The 13,467-nt window shown below is 42.7% G+C and overlaps 1 pseudogene across 1 annotated transcript in view; it reads left to right on the top strand.

Moving 5' to 3' along the window:
• Positions 1-9,902: 9,902 nt before the first annotated feature.
• The window catches only part of LOC308279860 (glyceraldehyde-3-phosphate dehydrogenase-like), a 146,812-nt pseudogene continuing 143,247 nt past the window's right edge, over positions 9,903-13,467 (top strand). Inside the window, exon 1 of the transcript in view lies at positions 9,903-10,060. The product of the transcript in view is annotated as a glyceraldehyde-3-phosphate dehydrogenase-like (transcript). The remainder of the gene's footprint in view (positions 10,061-13,467) is intronic.

The following is a 13,467-nucleotide window of genomic DNA, read 5'->3' as shown; positions in this document are numbered from 1 at the left end:
GGCTCATTCTTTTTGTGAAACATCATTCAACACATACTTATTAAGTATCTGTTATGTGCTAGGCACTGTTCTAAGTAAGCACACAGAGATAAGTTGTGAGTGAACAAAACAAACATCCTTGGAGGCTAGAGGCTGACATTCCAACAGAGGGAAGGTACTGTGAACATAAGTGGCACCGTATCTTACAGGGTCACAATGCTAAGAAAATGGAAAGAAGAGTGAGGTATTTTTTAATTGGGGATTGAACCCAAGGGCACTGATCTAAACCTCCATCCCTTTTATTTTCTATTTTGAAACAGGGCCTTGCTAAGTTCCTGAGGGTCTCACTAAGTTGCTGAGGCTGGCCTCAAACCTGCACTCCTCCTGCCTGAGCCTCTCACCTAGTGGATTACAGTTGTGTGCCACCACAGCTAGGACTGATGCAGTTTTAAATAGGATGCTTGAGGGTGGGTGTTCTTTGCAGGAAAATATTTGAAAAGAGGTTACCAAGAGATTATTGGTAAATGCCATGGCTTCAAAAGGTGGCAAAAGGAGGAGGAGAAGTTATTGTTTTTGTTGGGAGGAGGAGAGGAGAGGAGAGGAGAGGAAAGAAACATTCCATCCATGATGCAAAAAAGTGCATTATCTGAGGAATATTGAATGTTGAATTCCAAGCTTCTGGACTTCTGGAGTGAACACAACATGGAAGGCATGTGTCCTCACCTTAGCCCTGCAGGTCCACCTCCTGCTGTTGTGGAGGGCACAGTGCATGAAACCCGACAAGAGAGCAGAGTCAGAGCTTAGCCCTGTGCATCTACTTCCCGCTCCTCTTCCCTTTCCTCTTGGTCACAAACTCTGTGTTTGTGCTGTGTGATTGGGCTATTCATTTGTGTAGTCTCAGACTTAAGTTATAAAAGACTTGATTAAAAGACTTGCTGTTAATCAAAATTCCTAAACTGAACTCAGTGTAGTCAGCAAAGATTTTTTTTTAACCCAGAGTTTACAGCAGGGAGAAGGGCAGTGCTCTCTGAGAGATTAGACACTGATGCATTATGCAAGTCGGCAAAGATATAAGAAGAGGTCCAACTGCAAAAGATAACAGAGTGCAAGCTTCAGGAGACTGAGGGAACACCTGGGATGCATCTATTACAGAATTAGCCAGCAATTAACTTGATACCCATCAGCCAAATGTGCAGAGAATACATGGAGAAGTAGCCGAAAGTCCTCCTGGAAATAAATCTGCATCTGCCAACAAAGAACCGGGGAAATGTTCACGGGTCTGTGAAGAACATAATTTGGCAGCCTCAGAGAGACTGTATCTCTACTTATTATTCACACTCAACATGACTTTTATTGGCAATGTTTTTAAACAAGGAGAACTTTAGCAAAAATTGCAAAGAGAGGAGAAAAAGAAGGATTTGTTTGAAATTGCTTTTCTTTTAAACCTTCAGAGGAATGGCGCATTGCAGACATCTCTGGACAGTTGATGGAGCAGCTCAGGGGTAAGTAGCCCAGAACCATCTGTGGACATGTTCTAAACAACCATGGCTATTTCTAGTGACATCTAAGTTTTTCTCTTTTTTTTTTCTTTTTTTTTTCTTTTTTTTTTTTTTTTTTTTTTGGTGGTACTGGGGGTGGAACCCAGAGGCTTTCTAACTCTGGGCTCCACTCCCAGACCTATTTTATATTTTATTTGGAAACAGGGTCTCACTAAGTTGCTGAGAGCCTCACTAAGTAGCTGAGGCTGGCTTCGAACCTTTGCGATCCTCCTGTCTCAGCCTCCCAAGTGCGGGGATTATAAGTGTGTGCCACCACGCCTGGCGACATCTAAGCTTTTTGCAGATCTATTCATAATACTTCCTCTAATACTCAGTGACTTCATATAATTAAACTCTCCTTGATGCAACTGGACTCTAAGGAGAGATGAACACCACCTCTGTGTTTTTATCCTTACTTGTTTTGGTTGGTAGCTTTAGGATTCCAAGTGGTAAAATATAAAACTATTTTTCACACAAGGATAAGGATCCTGAGCCTGAGTGGACTGGAGAAAGCAGGAAGCAGCCAGCATAATACTTGTACCCCAGAAGAATCTTTAAAAAATGAGAGTCAGATCATATCACACTCTAGAGTAACACTTTTCCAATGACCTTCCCTTGTACCAGCCAATTCAAACACTTGTGATGATGACAGGCCTGCACAACCCTGCCCTCTCCTTCTGCTCCCTTGCTCACCAGGCCCCTGCCTGGCTGTCCTCTTGCCAAGCTCCTTCCCACCCTGGGGCCTGTGTACACTCCTCTGCCTGGCTCACCCCTCTGGCCCATCCCCCTTCTTCATGGGTCTTGAGCCTTCTCATTCAGGGGCTGCTCAAACCTCACCTTGAAGAGAAGGCCTCACATCACCTAAATACACACACCACCTACAATATACACACTCTCTAATCCTGTCTTTATTTTATTTCCATAACATTGCTTTCAACCTGAATTACATTGGTTTCTTTTTTACTTGCTTATTTTTTGCCTCCCTAACTATAGCATAAGCAGAAATCAGATTTTTCTCCAGTTAGGAAATAATAACCAATAGAAGCAGCAGGATGGGCGAGGAGGGAGATTAATAGATAAATTAACTTAAAAGAGCCACATACTTAAGTTGAAAAACATTTCAGAAAGTATAGAAATGTCCTGGAGGAAGTTTTTAAAGGGAATAAAATTGATTACTACCTAGAAGATAGTATGGGTAGTAATTATTTTCTTCTCCTCCCCCCCCCCCTTTTTTTTTGGGTGGTACAGGGTTCGTGGAAACCCTTCTACCTCTGGGATACACTCCCAGACCTATTTTTTATATTTTTATTTGGAAACAGGGTCTCCTAAGCCAGCACGGCTGGCTTCGAACCTGTGTGATCCTCCTGTCTCCGCCTCCCAAGCGCAGGGATTACAAGCGTGCATCATTTATTTTAACTGGAATTTGCAATTTCTATCTAGGAAATGGAACTTACTCATCCCAAAATAAATTAATTGAGAGAGAAAATAAGTAAATCAGTAAGAGTCCACCTTTCAGACAACTATTAAAAGTCTAACAATATCCAATCTTATGGACTATGTATAATAGCCAGGCTGTCAAGTTGAATAAAACCTAGTATCTGGCACTCTCATACATTTATTAGAATAAATACAAAATGTTGCAATTCTTGGAGGAAAACTGGTGATGAACATCAAAATCAAACTACTTCCGCACCTTGAACCTGTCAATTCCACTTCTAAGAACTTATCTCAGACTCATGCAGTCACTTGCATAAGAATGTGAGATTTATTTCAGCATTGCTTACGATTCAAAAATGTTTATACTGTTGTAGCCACAAACATAAGCCAGCCCTCATCTGGTTTGCTTATTGAGCAGTATGTTTCCTAATGTAGAATACAATGTGCCAGGTGTGGCAGCACACGCCTGTAATCCTAGTACTTAGGAGGCTGAGACAGGAGGACCACAGGTTTCAGGCCAGCCTCAGCAACTTGGTGAGACTATTTCAAAACAAAAAATAAAAAGGGCTGAGTGTGTAGCTTGGAGATAGAACACCCCTAGGTTCAATTCCTAGTACTATATATATATATATATATATATATATATATATATATATAATTATTAGAAGAGGTCAGATGGAAATGTAATGGAATTAGACAGATTTCAATGTTTTGTTTAAAATCAGCTTACAAGTATGCAAAATATACCTTTGCTTATAAAATAAAGAATATATAAGTATGAATATGCACAGTAAATATGAAAATATCTTTATCGTTTTGGTCTAAGATATGAAGAAAGAACTTTTACTTTTCACCTTATGTGCTCTTATGTCTCATTTCATTTTTTTACTAAAATCAAGTGTTATTCTTGCAATAGAATGCCACCTACTTAATAGAAAAGAACAATCAACTATGTGTTGTGATTTGACTCCTACCTGGCTCCTCTCCTGCCACTCATCTGTCTCCCCACCTGCATCTTTCACACACTATCCACTCTCACCCCCTGCAGGGCAGAAAACTTTAATCATCCTTTTAAGGCTCTGCTGAGGTGCAACCTCATGTTGGCTGTTGTGCTGACCTCAGGAAGTGGAAAAACTTGCCCTCCTCCCCAGCTTAATTGAGGCCAGATCACTTCTCTGCAACCACGTGGGTCTCAGTCCACACAGCTCACTTCTGATAAAGTTAAGCTTTGGGCTCCTAATTTTAAACACTCCCCCACCAATACTTTCAGGAATACTCTGTACTGGAAGGAATACTGAAATTGTCTATTAGCCCTCTAAGGTTAATGGCCAAATCTATTCTTACCTGGCACACAGTAGTCTCTCAATGAACACTGATAAAAAGGATGAAAGCTCATGCTGAAAAGAATCTGAAAAAATTGTTTAAAGTGCTCACAGGTTTGCAGCCAGCCTCAGCAACTTAGCAAGGACCTCTGAAACTTAGTGAGCTAGGGGTAGAGTTCAGAAGTAGAATGTTCCTGGGTGCAATCCCCAGGTACCACAAAAAATAAAATAAAGTGCTCAGATTTTAGACAAAACCCCATCTTTCCAAAGAAATGTGCTAGTACCCCCAGAAAGCAAAGCTGTGCTGGTGGGGCAGGTGTGGCCTCCCTGATGTGAGCTCATGCTATTCCAGAGCTTAGGAGAGATTGAGAGCAAAGACATCTGTCTGCTTTTTTAACTGAGGTGGCCCCAGGGCACTTGATTGAGTAGACATCTAACATGTGAGGTAAAATTCATTCAAGTTAAAAATCTCAACAGGAATTCCCAATGGTCAATATGAATGAAGGATTGAAGGTTACAAACGGATCAAAAGAGAATATCGGAAAATAAAGTTGCTTGTTAAGAATGATCATCCAGGTGAATGAAGTCATTTATATCAACCTCTAATAAAACATAGTCAGAAAATAGTGTAGGTGACCCGGGCATAGTGGCGCACGCTTGTAATCCCCGCACTTGGGAGGCTGAGACAGGAGGATCACACGGGTTTGAAGCCAGCCTCAGCTACTTAGTGAGGCTTTCAGCAACTTAGTGAGACCCTGTTTCCAAATAAAATATAAAAAAGGTCTGGGAGAATAGCCCAGAGGTAGAAAGCCTCTGGGTTCCACCCCCAGTACCACAAAAAAAAAAAAAAAATAGTGTAGGTGAACTTCTCTTTATCTTTATAAGATTCCCATTGCCCACCCTCTGGTTATACCTATGATACTCAGAGTTTGCATATCCTGAAAAGCAATTCGCTGCTGTTACTAAGTATATTCCCTTATTCTCGAGAGGCTGTCTCTCCCGAGTTTCTTTACAGGTTGACAGTCACATATTGGTTGTCTTCCTTGACTCATCCAGTCATTTGAGTTCTTTATATTTTTCTACATACTTTTAAATGTGTCCCTCCCTCTTTTATAAATATACTTTTACTGGTGCATTGTAATTATACATTATAGTGAAGTTCAGAGCCAGGTATGGTGGTACACACCTGTAATCCTAATACTGGAGAGGCTGAGATAGGAGGATTGCAAGTTCACTGGCAGCCTCAGCAAAGCAGTGAGGCTCTCAGCAACTCAGTGAAACCTGGTTTCAAAATAAAAAATAAAATAGGACTGGATATGTAGCTCAGAGGCCAAATGCCCCTAGGTTTTATCCCAAGAAACAATCACACACACACACACACACACACACACACACACAACACACACAACACACCTGCACACAGCACTTGGAGTGTTTTCCTCCCTCTTCACCTCAACTTTTATCATGGCTTACTAGCATCTCAGGGGTCTGGACTCTGCAGAACACTCCAGCCGCTTCAGTTCTCTGCCTTTGTTCATTCTTCCATTCATTGGGCAAACATGATTGTTTACAATGTTCCTGGTGCCCCAGTGGAAGCTGTGCCTATAACAACAAGCAAGGTAGATAGGTAGATAATGTCCTGGCCTCAGGAGTGTTAGATTTCCAACGTTCAGCTGCCTGAAATCCCGTCTCACCTGGCTAATCCCTATTTGTTTAATGCCTTTTCTTGTACCTATATCTTCCAATTTCCATGGGCTACACTTAGTGGCCTTCCCTATATGTCCAAGATGCCTTCTATATCAGGCAGGGTCTGGGCCAAACACAAATGGCACACTCAGGAGGACACTTGGGAAGTGCTTAAAAAAGAGACTTTTAGCTGGCATGGTGGTGCACGCTTGTAATCCCAGCATTTGGGAGGCTGAGACCGGAGGATTGTGGTTCGCGGACAGCCTCAGCTACTTAGTGAGGCCCTCTGCAACTCAGTGAGACCTGGTTTCAAAATAGAGAATAAAAAATAGGGCAGGGGGTGTAGCTCTGAGGTCAAATGCCCCTGGGTTCCATCCACAGACCATAAAAAAAATCTCTTTACCAAGGGTGGCCAGAGACACCAACAAGGGACAATGATCCACCCTGAGGCTACAAATGGTAGGAAGCTGTTACCGCTCCAAGGTCTGAAGCAGAAGAGGGAAGAAGTCACCAAAACCTTGAGAAAGCCAGTGAAAGTGTAGGGGTAGGGGAGGTCCATGTGACAGCCAAGAAGTCCATTTGACCCACCGTGACCGACACAGGAGATCCCGGGAAACACTTGGCCTGCTGGCCTCCCTCTCTTCCATCTCTTGTTGGTGGTTTTTCTTTGATCAGGACCCAACCTACAGTGAGAGGGCAAGAAAGCACTCCAATCTGGCCTCTAATGATCATCTCCTGGGATCCAGAGCAGGATATAAAAGAAAAAAGACTGGCACCTGAGAGAGCACAGAAAGCACCCATCACGGGGCCAAACATCACACGTATACAGAATCAAGGCCCTCAGCTAGCCTCTGCCTCCCATAGGAGAGAGGGGAGCCCAGGCCTCTTTGATGCTGGAGCTCAGTGGGGCTCTGTTAAGTTCCTGGACCACGTGAATAAGATGAAGATAGAGGGACTTTTTTTTTTTTTTACCAATCTTAAATTCTTTCTTTTCTTTCTACCATGAAGAAACAAAACACTGAAAGGCTGCTCTCTTTTAGCCTTTGCAGGAAAAGCATCTGTGCATTGATGAGATTTAATACAGTCAGGGACTTCCTTAAATTAGGAATGACCCCTCTGGCCCACAGAGGGACCATGCACTCAGACAAAATGTTTTGATAAGTATTTTCCAGTCCTACGAGTCCAAAGGTCATCTAACTGGGCCTTCTGTAATGGTGCCAGGAAAACTGTGAGAAACTCAGTGCTTACACTGCCTCTCTAGCGTGATTAGATCCCAAAATCAGCCCATGTGGCTAGGTGCTGGCTGCTTCCTGTAAGCACTCAAGAAAGGAGCTGGGAACTGCAAACCTGTTTTCAAAGACTGAAGACAATTTTTCAAATGTACATGATGTGCACATATTACAATGAAATGTTGAATTCTCTGAGGCCTCGTGATAAAAATAAAAGGAAATGTTGGCTTCTGGTGCATTTGATATTTAATGATCCCCTTCTTTGACCAGGACTGAGGATGAGAATCAGGAAATGGTCTGGGCTGATGGGACTGCTGAGGGTATTCACAGTGCCACAGGCACAGTTTGTTCTATTAGACTTATCTTTTTCAGCAAGTCAGGCTCTTTTCCTTCTCCAGTATTGCTTAATTTAAGTAGAGGCTCAAACAGGAAAGCTTCCAGGATTGGGTGAGCAGCTCTCTTCAACCATGATATTCCTGCCAAGGGAACTGAGTCAACAAGATCACATCTTCCCCCAGGGTCTCCCATACTCGAGACTTAATTGCATTCTCTCCTTTGACATCTCCTAAAAACAGTCTTTCGGAAGCTTCACTGAGTTTAGCCCCAAAGTCCAGTCAGAGTTCAGACAGGCTCAATGAGGAGGCAACTCTTCTTCCAGCCCCAGGCAAGGAGTGTTAGGGATACACCCAGCACTCTCCTGTGAGTATTGAACATTTCTTTAAGGCAGCTTCATTGTAGAAGGGGATTTTTCAAAGCAGAGGCATAAATCTGTTGCTGATTTCTGGAATGAGCTGTCTGTCTGATGGCAATGCTCTTTCAGCCTGTGCTCTACCCGCAGAACACTCTAGCCAGCTTGGGAATTCATCGCTCCTTTGGTTGCTTGAATTAAAAAAAAATTGAGTCATTTCATTAGACAGGAGTAAAGTGCCTTCCCTGTCAAAGATCTTTGCTTGGCATGGAAGAGAAGGATTGAAAAAAATATATATGGCACAATCTCTTTCTTCAGGGTATTTACACATGACCAGGGTTGAGTGAGAAAGGCACCAATACAGGGCAAGAGGGAAGTGGCTAAGAGAGGGGTCGATAGGAAAGGACATTTGGGCACATGAGGATGAAAGGTACTAACCAGCTGGAATATCTCAGGAAATACTTCCCAAGTATTATGGTAGATCTAGAGTGTTCCTTGTCTCCTGTGTCAAGTGGTGGAACTTGAGGGAAGTGGTTGGATCATGAGTGGTTGGATCATCAGAGGATTAATCCACTGATGGCTGAATGGATGACTAGGAGGTGGGACCTCACTAAAGGAAGCAGGTCACTGGGGCGTACACTGGAAGAGTCTGTTTCCCCCATACTTCCTGGCTGTAATGAGCTGAGCAGCTTTCCTCTGCCACACCCTTTCACCACAATACTCTGCTTTGCCTGGCCAAAAGCAGTGCTGCCAGCCAACCATAAACTGAGAGCTCAAACTCTGCAGATCAAAATGAATCATTCTTCCTCTAAGTTGTTTTTTTTTTTTTTTTTCAGTACTGAGGATGGAACCCAGGGGCATTCTACCTCCGAGCTACACCCCAGCCCTATTTTTTATTCTGTATTTTGAAACAGAGTCTCACTGAGTTGCAAAGGGCCTCACAGCAGCTGAGGCTGTCCACGAACCGGGAACCTCCTGTCTCAGCCTCCCAAATGCTGGGATTACAAACTTGAGTCACCACACCTGGCTCTAAATTGTTCTTGTTGGGTATATTGGTTACCATGCTGAAAAGCTGGCTAAAACACTAGGGTAAAGAGAATTTTCTATGATTCCAGAGAGATCTGCTCAGACCAGAAGCAGAAACAATTGCCAACAAAGGGTTAGCAACATAAACACTTCTGCTAGAACTTTGACCTGGTCTCCCTTTTTTTTTCTTGTGATAAGCACTCAGTAAGTGTCTACTGTATCAGTAAGTGTTTTTGTACCAGGGATACGAAGACAGCTAAGAGTAAGTCTTGCCATGACTAGCTCTCAGGCTGAAAATGGAGAAAGGTAAGCAGCAGTCGCTATGCTGTGCAGCAAGTACAAGCATTGAAATACAACCTACAGCAGTGCAGGAGACCCCCTCTGTCTATGCAGGCAAGGAAGGACAGCACAGCAAAAAGAGCATTTGGACTGGATTTCAAAAGATGAGTGTTTGACATGTAAATCCAAGGGAGAAGGACATTTCTGGCAGATGGAAATGTCCATGCTAAGGCACAGACATGGAAAATGGCCGGAGAGAGGGAGCTAAGAGTCATTTATACTGGTGGAAACACAGTACCCAGGAAGGGATGGACAAGAAAATGAAGTGAGAGAGAAACAGCATGTACACAATCAGCAAGACCCCTGTGGACCAACAAGGAAGATTACAGTTTCTTTGTGAGCCCTAGAGGATGGTTTTAAGTGAAACAATAACAATCTGACTTACATTATTAAGTCAGATTAAGTATTAGTAGAACCATAAATACTCTACAAAGGATTGAACACACCAGTGGAGGGGGCAAGGAGAGAATTGCCAAAGGTACACAAAAGACAATAGGGGGCTGGGCTGAGCCAACAGCTCTGATTATAGGAGAAGGAACGAAGGTGACAGGGTGCAGAGATGCTGCAAGAAGATTGAGTGAAGTGAGCCCTGGAAAGCCCAGTGGGTCTGCAGCTCACAGTCCTTGGTAACCTGAGCCCAAGAGGCTTTGATGAAGAGATGAGGGTGAGAAGCCTGCAGAATGGTGAGGAGGTAAGGATGCGGGGGCTAGGAGCACATGCTTCTCTTTCACGGAGTCTGATGACGAAGAGAATGACAGTGGATAAGAGCCAAGTGGAGCTGGAGTCAGAAGTTGGGGTGTATTATTTAGGAGATGGGTATTTCAGCATGTTTTAAGAGGATTCCTTCAAGAGAGAGGTTCAAACAGTAAGATAAAACCCTAAATTAATAGCAATAATAAAAAAATAGCAATACTTGGGAGGAGTGGCTTTAGAATCAGACTTCTACTATATTCTTTCAACAAAAAAAGATATGTGTTCCCCAATGTTTTTTACATTGAGCCCAGCTTCACCTTTAGACTCAGAGTCATGGCTGTCCATCTTCTCCTACACAGGGTTATTCTCTGTGCCACTCGGGGTTTTGGAGATGCCATGTTTCTTAAGCCAAGACATCTCAGCTGTCCCTAGGGCATTCTTCTGTCTCTTAGTGCTCTTCCAATTTTGATTCTAGCACTTGATCTTACTGGAAAGTAACATTAGAAAGCTTCCAGGCAACAGTCAGGATTAGTACTCCTTCTTCAGATTGTCTTTAAATAGATTGTGGTTAGAAATGTTGAAAGGTTACCCATGTCTGGTCTCAGCTCTCAGAAATAATAATCAAGTCCCTAAGCTTTTCATGAGCTTGATTTTTGACTGTTCAAAATGCATGTACAGTAAATACATGAAGAATAAGCATTCTTGATGGTTCATGTACAATTCCAAAGTGTTTTTTTCAGATAAGTTTAAGTTAGTTCTCTATCAATTCAGCTATTACTCACCAATCCTTTGTGGGGTTTTTTAAAATCTTCTTTGAAAAATACCTGTGTATTATTTTGTGGACAAAATGAGAGCTGCTGACAACTTGGACCAGTGCAAAGATGTATATTATTACACTAATACTGTGCTTTCTTGCCCCATGGTCAACATCTTTAACTCTTTAGTCTCATTTGCATAAATTTATAGACATGCCAAAAACTACTGAGGTTTCATCAACATCTCCCACTTGATTTAATTCATATATTTTTCTTAATTGAATCCTATGTTGCTGAAAATTATTCAACTTCTGTTCAGAGTTAGCAAGGTTTAGTTCATTTGTACTATAGAAGCTGTGGCCCCAGGTCCAGGATCAGGCCCAGGAGGAGGGGAAGGAGAAGGAGAAGAAGGAAGGAGTCCAGAGTAAAATTTCGTCACACATCATCTCTCCTCATATTCCATTGGTGATAATTTAGTTGTGATATCATAGATATCTGTGAAGGGAGCTGAGACATGTAATCTCTAGGTGCTTAGGAGAAAGGAACAGATTTTTAAGAAGAGCAGACACTCAAATATGTTGAGTGAATGAGTCAGAACCCAGCCTTCCAACTTGTCTGAGAGGTGATTTTCCTATACCAGAGCATCCTGTCAATGAAAATGTCAGAGACCCCTTAAATAGCATGTCCACAAAGCAACTCAACAACTAAATTTAAAGGGATTAAAAATAATTCTTTCTAGATTAAGAAAATACGGAGCAACAGGGGAAATGTGTCCATCCTAAGTGGGCACCAAGAGTCCCTGAGGGATGGTTTTTCTCAGAGGTCCCAACAGAAGCAACAGTGTCCCAGTGCTTCCAAATCGTGCAAGAGTTAATTGCACTGTCATTGACTCATCCAGACATTTTTCTGTTTTTCACCATGTGGAGTGCCAGGTTTTCAGTCATCTCTGGTTTCTCTGTACTTCTGTAGCTCTTGTAAAAATTTGGCAGGAGATAGGACTGCAAAGGAACAGCTTAACTGAACAGCTGTTATTCAGCTCCAGGCAGCACCTGTGATCTGTACTGAGACATTTTTGAAGAGGTAGAGTTAGAGAGTGAAGTGAGATAGACAAGAATTGGGAGCTACTTGGCTAGAAGTAAATGGAAAAAGGTTTGCTTGCGAGTCACCAAGACTAGGCAAATATTTAGTGGTAGTTAACATGTGGAGGCCAGGGCAAGTGGGGATACATCCAATGAAGACACTGGGGAGGAAGAAACAAGATGAATGTGCCATATAATCCCCAAAGAGGTGGGAGAGTAAGGATATGATTAACTAAAACACTCAATTTCCTCCCCCACCACTCCACCCAGAGCAGAGAGGACTGAGGTCATGTAGCCTCCAGAGCTTTGTCCACCTCATGAGTCAAGCTGTCAGACATCCCGTTGGTCTGTCTTCCTCCTGTCAGCTCTTCTGGAAAATCCTGCATTGAGGGTACCATTTTCATCTCATGCTTAAATTTCCTTTAAATTATTCCAAACACACTCTCTCCTTCTTGGACTTTTATACCCCTCAAATGCCAAGCAGTCCTGACATGACCTTTATTAAATCATTGCTTAGATAATCACTGGGGGGCTCTGGTCCCTTTAACCTTGCTCCTAACCAGGTCTCACCTTACTGGGTTATTGCAGCTGCTCTGCTTGAGCTTGTACACAATTACCCTCTTTCCCTCTCTCTTGAATTTAGCTCCCTGTTATCCAGAACTGATGGCACATGACCTCTGTGATCACAGCATGGCACACCACAGGAAAAATGTCTTCTTTCCAGATATGGCCTTCCATCAACCAATAGAATGGTTTTGTATGAATGTTGAGTTTTATATAATGTGAATTTGGTAGTATTCTTCAAAGCACTTGTCAGATATCTGGCGCAGACATAACCTTCTCCCTCCGGGGGTCACCTCCACTTTAGGGCCTCTTCAAGGTCAGGAATAAGAGTCTTGTGACTCACATCACTCCACACAGCCTATAGATAGAAAAACTGAGGCCTGGGGTAGCAGAATTACTGGGCTAGAATTTTGCAATGGATAGCCTGGAGCAGTGTTTTTGAAACCCTCATGAACATATGAATTAGCTGGTATTTCAGGTTCTGTGTTTCTAACAAGCTCCCGGGGGATGCTGCCCTAGCCCCAACAACTTGGCGACTCCATTGGTCACCTCTCCTTGTACCTGCATCTCAGTCTCTTGAATGGAAGTTGTGTGTTTCTCTTGTAAAGTTCTGTGTTTCAGTCCTTCTCATGTGAAGTTCTGTTTTTCAACTCGGTGAAAAAATGTGATTTATAAACAGGAGGTCACTGGAAATTATTCTGGAGCTATCAATCTACCATTTATATTCTGGTGTTAAGAATTTAAAGTTTTCAATGGACCTGAAATGAAATGAGTGGTCAATAGAGGTTGGGAAGGGGGAGGAGGTGAAGGAGTCTTGAACTTGATCAGTGCATGCTGTGTGCATGTATGGAACACTTAGCCCCACTGGTATGTGCACTTTATACCAGCTAATCACAGATAAAAATAACCCAAAGTTTCCATTCAACCTTGCTTGCTTCAACAATTAAATGAGCTTTGTAAAGATATATTCTTAGCCAGTCATGGTGCATATGCCTGTGATTGCAGTACTTGGGAGCCTGAGATGGGAGGATGGCAGGTTTGAGGCCAGCCTCAGCACTTAGAGAGACCCTGTTTTGAAATAAAAATAAAATTGAACTGGGGGTATAGCTTGGAGGTAAAATGCTCCTGGGTT

This window comes from Muscardinus avellanarius (assembly GCF_963383645.1).
Source record: "Muscardinus avellanarius genome assembly, chromosome: 2".
NCBI lineage: Eukaryota > Metazoa > Chordata > Mammalia > Rodentia > Gliridae > Muscardinus > Muscardinus avellanarius.
The sequence above is the reverse complement of the archived record's forward strand: the minus strand, read 5'-3'. Positions and strand labels throughout refer to the sequence as shown.